At 43.5% G+C, this 13,374-nt stretch overlaps 1 protein-coding gene across 5 annotated transcripts in view; it reads right to left on the minus strand.

Annotated features, from left to right (window-relative positions):
* The window catches only part of ZC3H12B (zinc finger CCCH-type containing 12B), a 90,167-nt gene that overhangs the window by 24,617 nt on the left and 52,176 nt on the right, over positions 1 to 13,374 (minus strand). The window contains exon 1 of one of the 5 annotated variants that reach the window (XM_081963845.1): positions 10,098 to 10,164. The exons of 3 other annotated variants lie outside the window; for them this stretch is intronic. The gene's annotated coding sequence lies outside the window, so the exon portion shown is untranslated. Of the gene's footprint in view, positions 1 to 8,739; positions 8,807 to 10,097; positions 10,165 to 13,374 lie in introns of those variants that run through there. One more of the 5 variants, XM_081963847.1, reaches the window with a different exon arrangement.

Consider the following 13,374-nt stretch of genomic DNA (forward strand, 5'->3'; position numbering starts at 1 on the left):
TATCTACTGTCAATTTGCCTTGACTGTTAGTAGTTTAGATTCTTGCGGTGAGCTAGTTTGGAATGAACATGAACTCATTTGAAAAAACTTGGTTCCTGGTTTCTCGCATCTGACATGACTGCTTTCATGTTATACATGACTGGCCTATTGACCTATCACCCAGGATCAGGAAATCATATATGAAACCACAAACCTATCTTATGCATATATTACACACAGATTCAGAGATAAATTCCACTGAATTCAATGGTAGGTATTCCTAGAACAAATATAGGACTGTGTCAAAAGGTAGAGAGTATAGAGTGCCTAAACGTATGAAGAATTTAAACTGGAATGAGGCAGGAAGAGACAGGAAGATGTTTTGTTATGCAAACACAGGTTATACATGAGATATCCCTCATTAATTAATTCATGATGTTTTTCCTCAATTAAGAACTGTAATGTGTAAAAGCCAATAGTATTTGCCGAGAGCTTGTGCAATAGCCTGAAACCTTTTGATGTATGTAAGTTCAGCAACTTCTCACCCCATAGCAGAGTGTTTAAAAATCCACTTTTCCCAAACTGTCCACTTTGAGGTCTACTAAATAGTATCCTGGAAGGTTAAAATGTTAAGTAGAAACTAAGAAGGCTTCATCACAAATCTCCATATATGAACTGGAGGTGGTCTTTTGGGAAACTTCATTAGAAAGGAACTGCTGTTACAATGATTTAGGTATCCCCCCCCCCCCCCCAAATAGAGAAACTGGTATGTTTACTGAAATCTGTTTTGCAATCTGGGAATTATTTTGCAATGTGAAATCTGCTCACTTTAAAGTTATGATAGCCCACGTGCTTTCTGAAACCGAAAACTAAAACTAAAGTTTAGCCCTTGTCTTGCACTCTAGCCCAACTCTGCAAATGAAGGGGAATTCTCAGCTTAGAATTTCCATATGAGTTACAGAAAGGAATGGTCTCTCTTCCACCCTTTTTGTTTTTGTTTTACTTTAAGGGGTGGAGGGAAAGACACCAGTGTTGGAAATCCTCATTCTAACTCAGATCAACAAGAAACCTAACATTTCAGCACTGAAATTTAATATAAAAAATAAATAGTAACTACAGATGTTTTACTAGCAATTAAAGATCAAAACTGATTTACTGACATATAAGCGCAAACCAGTTTGAAGCATAAATCAACTACCCCCCCCCCCAAAAAAACCTGAGAAATGTGGGGTTCTTTTGTTTTTCCCAATTATTAAGGCTTATTTTGCTGCCCATTAACATCAAGGCCTAGCTATAGAACTCACTGCCAAGAATTGGAGGAATTTGGAACTCAGATCTTCAGCAGCAGAAAACAGAGGAATACCTTGAGGATTTTAAAAAAAACACTTAAGGGAAAAAGTTAAAAATAAGGTGAGGAAAAATCTTCTACCTTCCCAGATAGTTCCAGAACATGTCCTCATAAACAACTTGAGTTGCCAGTGGTCTGGAAATAGCATGAACTTGGTCTGAATCCAAAAAAGATCACAAATATGACCTAAGACTACAAATATAAATTTATATTTTTACAAATATAAAAAGGCAACATTAAAAATAAAAATATGGGTTTCTGCCTGGATGGTCCGCTGTAATGAGCCGAAGGACAGAAAGAGTGAGTAGTGAGCTCCCTCCCATATTTGGGCATACCAGGGGTTGTAACACAAATACATACCTATTTCCTTGGCCTAGCTGATAAGGAAGAGAGCCTGTGGTTTAGTGGCAATTACATCGGCCTAATATGCAATACAGCCCTGGTTCGATTCCCAGTAAGGGTACGGCTAGCTGATGAGAGCTAAATAGCTTGAAATAGATCTATACTAGTCTCCCTTTATTTATTTATCAGCACAAATACTATATATATATATATATATATATATATATATATATATATATATATATATATATATATATATATATATATATATATATATATATATATATATATATATATATATATATATATATATATATATATATATATATATATATATATATCATCTATATCTATATCTATATCTATATCTATATCTATCTCTATCTCTATCTCTATCTATATCTCTATATCTCTATATCTATATATCTATTCAAACCTTCCTGGATGGCTTTTTAAATTTTATATTGGGGTTTTAACGGGTTTTAAAATTGTTCTTAATATTTAAATTGGTTTTGGGATTTTATAACAGACCGTGTGTATGAGTTGTTTATGTTTCATGTCTTATGTCTTATGTCATTTTTATTGTTTTGATTATGAATGGTCTGTACACCGCCCCGAGTCCCTACGGGGAGAGGGGGCGGTCTATAAATTAAATAAACTAAACTAAACTAAACTAAACCTAGGATCATCTACCCTTTGGACCATCTCTCCTCCACCCAGACCACCATTTGGACATCTAAGATCTCTTCCCCCCCCCCTTTTTCTATGACTGACCATTTACCATCTATAATACCTTTGACCCCATCGTGTTTTTAAGATTCTGAAGATTATTTATACGAGGCTTGACCTGCTCCACCTGCGGGAGACCCCCCTCTTGCAGGCATGGCCCTTGACGCTTGCAAGGGCCCGCCTTGATGACGGGTTTATAGACCCCGAGAGGTGGAAGAAACGGAGGCTTAGGGGGTTTTTAACTAAATGTTTTTTATCCTTTTTAGGGGGCTCCAGGGAGGGTTTTAGGGTAGGAGGGGAGGGAAATCTGTCCAGGAGGAGGTCCAGTGCCAGGCGAACAGGTGAGTCCAGGAGGGAAGTGAGTGTGGTGGGGGGGGGGGAGGGGAAAGAACGTTCCAATAGAGGGTTGCCTTATTACATCGGTCGTGGGGAGGGGGGGATGCGAGGACAGGAGAAGACAACAGCGTCGGTTGGGAGACCGTGGTTGTTGGTTACACCCGGTCGTTTGTACCAACCCCCGCAACCTAGGTGGTCAGGAACTACAGAGCCAAGGCCTGAGGCTGATGCTCTGCAATGCAAGGTCCGTGACCAACAAGGCCCCCCTCATTAATGAGTTGATCTCAGAGGGGGAGCTGGACCTTGCAGGGATAACGGAGACCTGGTTGGGCCACGAGGGTGGTTTACCCCTTGTGGAAATGCGCCCGCCGGGTTTCCGTGCATTTCATCAGCCTCGAGCCTTGGGTAAGGGTGGTGGGGTGGCGGTAGTGATACGGGAATGTCTAGAGCCGAGAGAGCTCACTGTACCTCAGATACCCGGATGTGAGTCCCTTGGTGTGAAATGGGGCCCAGGGAGGCAGTGGGGCTTGCTGATTGTATACTTGGCTCCTCGCTATACGTCAGCAGCCCTGCCCGAGCTCCTCGAGCTGATCTCAGAGACGGCAGTTGAGACCCCCAAGCTTGTGGTTATGGGGGATTTCAACTTGCCGTCGACGGGGGAAGCATCTGAGGTAGCTCGGGAGTTCATGGCTTCCATGACAGCCATGGACCTGACCCAATTAATTCAGGGCCCCACACACGAAGGTGGCCACACTCTGGACCTTGTTTTTGTATCTGAACAGTGGGCGAGTGATCTGGGAAGAGGGGATGTAACCATTACTCCCCTGTCATGGTCAGATCACTCATGTCTCTGGCTGGACTTCCCTGGCGCTACCCCCCACCGCGAGGAGGCGGAACCAAACTGTCCAAGTTGGTACCGCCCCAGGCGCCTGATGGAACTGGATAGGTTCCAGACAGAGCTTGGGCCATTCCCTGTAGCCCTGACCCGCGCTCGCTCCGAGAACCTAGTGGCCGCCTGGAATAGGGCGGCCGCTGGGGCCCTGGACCGAGTTGCGCCTTTGTGGCCTCTCCTGCGGCGACGACCCACCCGGGCACCTTGGTTCACCGAGGACCTGAGGGTGATGAAGCGCCATAGGAGACGCCTAGAGGACAGGTGGAGGTCTTCACGCTCCGAATCTGACCGAACACAAGTAAGAGCCTATTTACGGACTTACCTTGTGGCATTAAGAGTGGCCAAACGCAGACATTGTGCCACTCTTATTGCGTCCGCAGATAACCGCCCTGCCGCCCTGTTTCGGGTGACCCGCTCTCTCTTATCACAGAGGACGCGGGAAGCCCCTCTACAGGGCAGAGCAGAGGAGTTTGGGGAATATCTGCAGGACAAAATCGCTCAGATCCGGAGCGGATGGACCCCCTTCAGTGGACCAGAAGATCCGCCAACAGTGAGTCTTGTGAGACCACTCTGGGAGGAGTTTGCGTCTGTTGCCCCCGAGGATTTGGATAGGTTGCGTGGACGGCTGCGACTGACCACATGTTTAATGGACCCGTGTCCCTCCTGGTTGGTACTGGCATCCTGGGAAGCGACACGAGGCTGGCTACTGGGCCTGGTGAACGCCTCTTTGAGCGAGGGGTCCTTTCCTGCCGCCTTGAAAGAGGCGGTGGTGATGCCCTTACTCAAGAGGCCTTCCCTTGACCCGATGGAGCTAGCTAATTATCGTCCAGTCTCCAACCTTCCCTTTTTAGCGAAGGTTGTAGAGAATGTGGTGGCACAGCAGTTTCCACGACACCTTGAGGAATCCGAATATCTAGACCCACGCCAGTCCGGCTTCCGGCCCGGACACAGCACGGAGATGGCCTTGGTCGCGTTGGTCGATGATCTCTGGAGGGCCAGAGATAGGGGTTGTTCCTCTATCCTGGTCCTATTAGATCTCTCGGCAGCTTTTGATACCATCGACCATGGTATCCTATTGCGCCGGCTGGGGGGGATGGGAGTTGGAGGCACCGTTTTGCGGTGGTTCGGCTCCTACCTCTCCGACCGGATGCAATGTGTGTTGGCAGGGGGGCAGAGGTCGACTCCGAGGCCACTCACTTGTGGGGTGCCTCAGGGGTCGGTCCTCTCACCCCTTCTGTTCAACGCATATGTGAAGCCGCTGGGGGAGATCATCCGTGGTTTTGGGGTGGAGAATCATCTGTACGCTGACGATACGCAGCTGTACATTTCCACCCCAGACCACCCCAACGAGGCTGTCGAGGTGATGACCCGGTGTTTGGAAGCCGTCGGGGTCTGGATGGGGGACAACAGACTCAAGCTCAACCCCTCCAAGACTGAGTGGCTGTGGCTACCGGCAACCCGGTTCAGTCAGTTGATTCCATCGCTGACCATAGGGGGCGAGCAATTGCCCCCTGTGGAACGGGCGCGCAATTTGGGCGTCCTCCTAGATGCCCGGCTGTCAATGGATGACCATGTGGCAGCCGTGGCAAGGGGGGCGTTCCACCAGGTTCGCCTGGTGCGCCAATTGCGCCCCCTACTGGACCGGGATGCCCTACGCACGGTCACTCATGCACTGGTGACGTCTCGGCTGGACTACTGCAATGCCCTCTACATGGGGCTTCCCTTGGGACGCGCTCGAAGACTGCAGCTAGTCCAGAACGCAGCCGCGCGGGCTATTTTTGGGAGTACTAGGTACTCCCACGTAACACCGCTCCTGCGCGAGCTGCACTGGCTGCCTGTGGTCTTTCGGGTGCGTTTCAAGGTGTTAATCACCATCTTTAAAGCGCTCCATGGCTCAGGACCTAGGTACTTGCGGGATCGCATCCTACCACACACTTCCCTGCGACCGATTCACTCTCACAGGGAGGGGCTCCTCCGGGTGCCGTCCACTAGGCAGTGCCAACGGGCGACACCTAGGAGTAGAGCCTTCTCTGTGATGGGCCCAACCCTCTGGAATGACCTCCCCCCCGATATCAGAACCACCACCGACTTTCTCTCCTTTCGACGAAAAGTGAAGACTCACCTGTTCCGTTTAGCCGGCCTGGACCATTCATAACCTCATAATACCTCTTGGCAGATATATTTTTAACTGGGTAATTTTAATTGGGTATTTTTTAGGATTGTTTATATACTGTTTTTTATCTGCTTTACCTGTACAGTGTTGTATTGCCTCCTCTTCTATGTTTTTATGTTTCCATGTTTGTAGTCTATTTTATCTATTTCACTTGACTGTACACCGCCCCGAGTCCCTTTGGGGAGAGGGGGCGATATAAAAATCGAAATAAAAGGTAAAGGTAAAAGATTTCCCTGGCTCAACTGATAAGGAAGAGAGCCCGTGGCTTAGTGGCTAAGACTCCTGCCTAAGATATATACAAGCCCGGGTTCAAATCCCAGTAAGGGTATGGCTAGCTGCTGAGAGCTAATTAGCTCGAAATAGATCTATACTAGTCTCCCTTTATTTATTTATCAGTACAAATACAACACACACACACACACACACACACTTTACTTTACTTTACTTTATTTCAAACTTTTATACCGCCCCCTCTCCCAAAAGGGACTCGGGGCGGTGTACAGTCAGATTAAAACACATAAATACATGGGAATAAATACAAACATAAATAAATACTAAATACTTAAAAGAGGAGGCTGTAAAAAACTGTACCTAAAGTAAAGCAATTAAAACAATGTTTAAAAATAACCCCTAAAAATACCCAATTAAAAATATCTGCCAGGAGGTAAGATAAGACTATGAATGGGCCAAGCCGGCTAAACGGAACAGGTGAATCTTCAGTTTTTGTCGGAAGGAGCGGAAGTCGGTGGTGGTTCTGATATCGGGGGGGAGGTCATTCCAGAGGGTTGGGCCCATCACAGAGAAGGCTCTACTCCTAGGCGCCGCCCGTTGGCATTGCTTAGTGGACGGCACCAGGAGGAGTCCCTCTCTGTGAGAGCGAATTGGTCGCAGGGAAGTATGCGGTAGGATGCGATCCCGCAAGTAGCTAGGTCCTGTGCCATGGAGCGCTTTAAAGATGGTAATTAACACCTTGAAACGCACCCGAAAGACCACAGGCAGCCAGTGCAGCTCGCGCAGGAAAGGTGTTACGTGGGAGTACCTAGCACTCCCCATAATGGCCCGCGCGGCTGCGTTCTGGACTAGCTGCAGTCTTCGGGCGCGTCCCAAGGGAAGCCCCATGTAGAGGGCGTTGCAGTAGTCCAGCCGAGACGTCACCAGTGCATGAGTGACCGTGCGTAGGGCATCCCGGTCCAGTAGGGGGCGCAATTGGCACACCAGGCGAACCTGGTGGAACGCCCCCCTTGCCACGGCTGCCACATGGTCGTCCATTGACAGCTGGGCATCTAGGAGGACGCCCAAATTGCGCGCCTGTTCCACAGGGGGCAATTGCTCGCCCCCTATGGCCAGTAATGGTATCAACTGGCTGAACCGGGGTGCCGGTAGCCATAGCCATAGTAAGAAAGTAAAGTAAAGTATACTAGTCTCCCTTTATTTATTTATCAGTACAAATACAACACACACACACACACACACACACACACACACATATAATTATTCAGAACTTAGCACAGTTCTGCAACAGGTTGAAAAGGTCACATCTTTTCTAAGGTTTGAAAAAAGTTGTGTCTCTTTTAGTGAATAGCAGAGAGGAATTGTGTTTCTGCCATTCAAAATCCTTTCCAAATCTCTCTAGCAGAGTGAAAAATGTAACTGAACAGGCAATGAAGGTTTCCAACAACATATATACACATATATATGAGGTCTCTGTGGGAGTGGTTAGATCTGGTTAGTGCTCTAATTCTTGGCATTTTCCTATAAACTAAAACTAACATTGTTAAATAGATTATGACATTTTCATATGCAAACTATAATATCGCTGCATATACATACAGATTGGAGTGTACAATAGTTTCTCACAACTCAGAATAACAGAGTTAGAAGGGACATTGGAAGGGACCTTCTATTCCAGCCCCCTGCTCAGATAGGAAACCCTGTACCCGGGATGGCAAACCTATGGCACACATGCTGGAAGTGGCACACAGAGCCATCTCTCTGGGCACATGAGCTGTTGCCTGTTGCTCTTCCGGGTTCCGACGCTCCATCCAACTGGTCTTCACATGCACAGGAGCGGCCAAAACTGGAAGAGCAGTCATCCAGAGCGCATGTGCATGCCTGCTCTTCTGGTTTCTAGTTTCTGGCGTGCATGCACACACGAAAATATGCGCACCGGAATCCGGAAGATTATCTTCCCTGTGTGCACACGTGCACTGAGCAGGTGCTCTTCTGGTTTCTGGCGTGCGCGCATGCACGCTCCCGCTTTGGCACTTGGTGCCGAAAAGGTTCACCAACACTGCCCTATACTATTTCAGACAACTGGTTGTCCAATCTCTTTAAAACCTCCAGTATTGGAGCACCCACAATTTCTGAGGGCAAGCTCTTCCACTGGTTAATTTTCTAACTGTCAGGAAGTCTTCTTAGTTCTAGACTAGTTTCCATCCATTGCTTCTTGTCCTGCCCTCAAGTGCTTTGGAGAATAAGCTGACCCCCTCTTCTCTGTGGCAGTCCCTTAGATATTGGAACACTGCTATCATATCACTCTAGTCCTTCTTTTCATTAAACTAGGTACACCCAATTCCTGCAAAGGTTCTTCATATGTTTTAGCCTCCAACCCCGTCATCTTTGTTGCTCTTCTCTGCACTCTTCCTAGAGCCTCAACATCTTTTTTATATCATGGCAACCAAAACTGGATACAATATTCCAACTGTGGTCTTCCCAAGGCCTTATAAAGTGGTACTAGAACTTCACATGATCTTGATTCTATCCCTCTGTTAATGCAGCCCAGAACTGTGTTGGCTTTTTTGGCAGCTACAGCACAATGATAGCTCCTATTTAAGTGATTGTTCACTACGACTCCAAAATCCCTTTCACTGCTGTTGAGCCAGGTATCACCTAGTCTATTCCTGTGCATTTGGTTTTTCTTGCCTAAATGTAAAACCTTACTTTTCTCTACATTGAATTTCATTTTGTTATGTAGAGCCCAGTGTTCAAGTCTGTCAAGATCCTTCTGTATCTTGAATTTATCTGCTGGAGTATTGGCTATTCCTGCCAGCTTAGTGTTGATTGCAAATTTGATGAGTTCCAGCAAAATCCTGGTACTGGTCTCTGCCAATTATTGTCTTTGTTTAATATTACTGGATTTCTTCCCTTAAGAAACAAAACCCTATTTGTGCAAGCCTATCCTTTCAGTATCCTCTGAAAGTATATTTTGACAGAAATAAACTTCACAAGTCTCCTAATATTTGAGACTCTGTATTATTGGTGCCATTTCTAAACTTTATTTGAATATCAAGGGAGCTAATTATAAACAAAAGGTATCCTACAAAAGGAAGTACCTAATTGAAAAATGTAAAACCAACAGATCAATCTGCATTGTATGCATTATGTTACTTTTATATGGCTATAAAAATATTCTGTCTAAAAACTTGCAGTCACAATTCTAAGCCCAGGAAATATAAAAAGCACAAAATAACAAAACAAAACAGATTAAAAGCAATAAAAGAGAACCTGTGTAGATTACTATGTATGAAATATGTCACAGAGAACCTTGAATCTATTGAATAGGTATTATCGAATCATCTGCCCAGCCATTTTTTAAAAATAAGCAACTGTAGTCAAAATTATGAGTTCTTACTGGTGAACTTTGCATGTGCCCTTATTTGCTATAAGGATAAAGAGTTGCACAACCTAAAAAAGCAACTCCTTAAAACTTAACAAAGTGGAAAACTTGTTTCTTTAATGCAAAACAATCTAAACAAGAGGCACTTAATTTTGTTACTTACCTGTTCTTTTCCCATGAATATCTTTTCTGATAGTATCTGTTTTCCGACCCAATGTACTCATTGGAATAAAAGCAACTGGCACCATCAGAGGAGCACATCTTTGAAAGATGAAGGGTTAAATATTTTCTCCTCCCACCTTTCCTTTTTTGCAAACTACTTTCATAGCTATAACCTAAACTTTTCTAAAAGGCATAGCAGAGGCAAATGTATACACTTTTAAAAGAAATATTTCTTTCTTCAAAATCAACCTCAGAACATTAAAATGTACACATTTTTCCAAAATCCTTTTTTCCTGCTTCATTCAGATCTCTAACAAATTATATCATTGATGGACCCAAAATCTCATGAGATCATGGGGGGTGGGAATTACACCCATCCTTACAGTATAAAGAAGAGGCACCTAAAAGAACTGTCACAAATCCCCCCAAAAAAGTTCAAAAGCCAACAAAGTAAATTTAAAAATGGATCTCCAAAAGCACTGCGGCTAGATACTCTCTTTAGAAGAAGCAGGCGGCTTACCTGTCATCAACACCCCTAATACAGATGATACGTTCTCGGCAAAAATAGTGTGTATAGCAGTTTTCTACTCTTTGGACTCTGCTAAGGGACTGGGTGAGTTATGAAAGCTGCTCTCTGCAGAAACACACCCACTTCCATGACTCACAGGAGTTTCTATCTCCTTTATTTAAAAAAGTAGTTGTCAACTCTGAAAGCTATTAAGAAAATTCAGCTGTGTCATTTTCATTTAAAAACCACCAGGACTGAGGGGTACTTTCATGAGAAAATCACCACTGCTTCTAAACACATGGCTATGAGGAAATAATCCTAAATAATAATCATTCTAAGGTGGTTTACATTTTGAGAGAAATCACAACCAGTCCTCTTTGAGACAGTATTCCTTAGTCATTGGAGTGGCTGGGGAGTTCCCCATATTAGGGACTCCCCCCCCCCTTGAAGGTTGTATATGTGCCTTTTTACATTTGTGTTAACCATAGTTTTCCCATACATTCTAATGCCTCTCTTTTGAGTAACAACGTAATAGTTTGGCAACACAATCAATGGTGCTGACATCCAAATATCAAAAGTTAAAGGTTATTACTACATGAGGAAGAGATTATCAATTCAGTGGTGGGATTCAAAAAGGATACTGCGAAATCCTCATTCCCTCCCGATCAGCTGGGACTCGGGAGACAGAGAATAGATGGGGGCGGGGCTAGTCAGACATGGCATTTGCTGGTTCTCCGAACTACTCAACATTGTGATTGTTTGTTGAAAATAATAACTTTCTCCTTACTAAAAATTCTGAAAAGATTTTTCCTGTTCTGAACAGAAAGAAAGTAATGAAAAAAATACATTACCCAGAAATGTATTATCTTGTTAAAACAAAAGATGTCCTTTTTCTCTTGTCTGAAACTATGGCTGGATTCAATGGGAGACTATGATTGGATTCTTATGCTATCTGAGCAGAAAAATCTGTAAATAATGCTAATTTGTCAAGTGGTGTAGTAAAATTTCAAAATTTTAAATTGATATTACCTGGTTTGGTAATGAAACATCTGCAAGAACACCACCAAGCTCAGAGAGAATCAAGGACACCCCCCCCCCCTGCGCATTTTAAACTTCATTATAGTACAGCAGTGCCGATGTAAATACAACACACACTGACATACAGACACAGATACACACAAAGCAATTTAAGGAGAAAACCATCCAGTACTATCAGCTTCTCATTTGTAATCTACAAAAAATGTCATCATCTGAAGTGAAAACTTTGCACTATAGCTTTAAGTGTTTAAGCCTTTGCTGCCCGTTGCTTAGCAACCAGGCATCCTTACCTAAACATTGCTTTTCAGCAGTCACGACTGACTAGTGGGGCTGCTAATGCAATTCAGAGAAAACATGTATTTTAGAATGGTCTGAGTTCTGGTCACATAGCTTAATGAAGTTTCTACACAAGCTTTTTAAGAAGATCTTCTATGATTCATTTATTGCAACTTAAGAGCAAGTGAGGGATCACAACAACTGCCTGATTATTCCTTCCAGTTTTATCAGCAATATTTTCAGAAGTCTTTTGCCTTGCTGTCTTCTTAGGATTGAAAAAGAGTCACCCAGCTGACTTCTAAGCCTAAAATAGAACTAAAACTGTCTTCCACATGTCTAGCCTGGTGCCTTAACTACCACACCAAACTGGCACTCCTGCCAGCAATTATGCACCATGAAATAACAAAATCAAAAATTAAGAAACAGTATGTTTTTCACTTCAGTTTTTTTAAAATGTTAAGACATAACAGCTGATCATTGCGATTCTACACACTATTCTATTCTGGTTCTATATCAAGAAATGGTCCCACCAATCCACCTAATTTACAAACAGCACAGATTAAAGGGTGCTTCAAAGCTCTCTTATTCGTTCAGAGACATGGACAAGAATTTTCTCGTGATGAGTTCGAAAACCAAGATTTGACTCCCAAACAACAGCAATGAAAAGAAATTTCCTAAAGTTCATCAGAAGCAAGGGATCTCGTTTAACTTCCTGCAGGGATCAACAATCAGAACCAAATATTTCACTGGAACAGGTAGAACTCATATTATTTCAGTGGCATGTGAAGCATCAAATACATGGAACAAGGCATTATCTGTCTTAGAGCCACAATAGGCACGGGGGTAGTATCAACAGCAAGAACATGAATCCACTTTTCAAAATGTTATGGGGATTATAGGAAATTTAAACATTGAGCTAATCACTTTTGAAGGGACAAAAAAATTCTAAATTGCAGGGTCATTAAAAAAGAAGTGTGTTATCAGTTGCCTACAATATAACTTCCAAAAGCAAGGAAGGCATTTAAAGCTCTTTTTGTCATCCCTAAAATTTATAAACATTGTCAAAACAACAGTATTAGTTTATTAGCTGTAAACTTCATTATAATGTTATATGCCGTTTGGTATGTACAATGTAGGCACACTCTCCTTTATAACATTCATCAATGATGTTCAAGAGAAAAAAGCTTAATACAAGAAAAATCACCTTGGCTTGGTATAATTTACATAATTAATCAAAGAAGTATTGATTTATGTTGATACAAGTGAACCAAGCATTACAATAAGCATGGGAAATTTCAGCTCCCAAGGCCAGAGGGGTCCATACCCCTTTTCTTTCATATCAAAGCTCTTCTAGCCACTTTGCTAAACATTTGCAGCACATTTTTCCAAATTGGAAAATGCATGATGTAGCAAAAAAAAAGCTAAAACAGGAAGATTCTAAAGAAAAAAACAAGGCCATATTCCCCCATCCTGTAAAACACCACCACACTGCATAACACTACTGCATGGTATGTCGTTTCTCCATGGATTAGTCTCAGACTTTCAACCATTGCACTCTGACTACGGCACTATGTGTGGCCACCATTGCTTTTATAGCAGGTGTCTGTGAACTTGACAACTTTAAGACTTGCAGACTTCAACTCCCAGAATTCTTAGCCTTTATTATTTTTACAAATAACAAATAATGATAAGGTGTCTCCACAACAACTATGTGAGGTGGGTTGGGCTGAACAACTCAGTCTTCCGCTTTTTAGCTTGGTGCCTTAACCATTAGAGACTAGACCAAACTGGATCAGTCTCTATCTTATACTGATTCTGGTTCAGTTTATCAATCTTCATCCACTCCATCATCAAATTTAGGCAAAGGTTTGGCACATAGTTTAACATTCCTATTAGAGCAGGGATCCCCAAATCCTGGTCCGTGGACTGGCAACAGTCCACAGCATGCCAATAGCAGGCCACGCAAACAAACGAA

Source organism: Natrix helvetica, assembly GCF_964273705.1.
Source record: "Natrix helvetica genome assembly, chromosome: 11".
In the NCBI taxonomy this organism is placed as follows: domain Eukaryota; kingdom Metazoa; phylum Chordata; class Lepidosauria; order Squamata; family Natricidae; genus Natrix; species Natrix helvetica.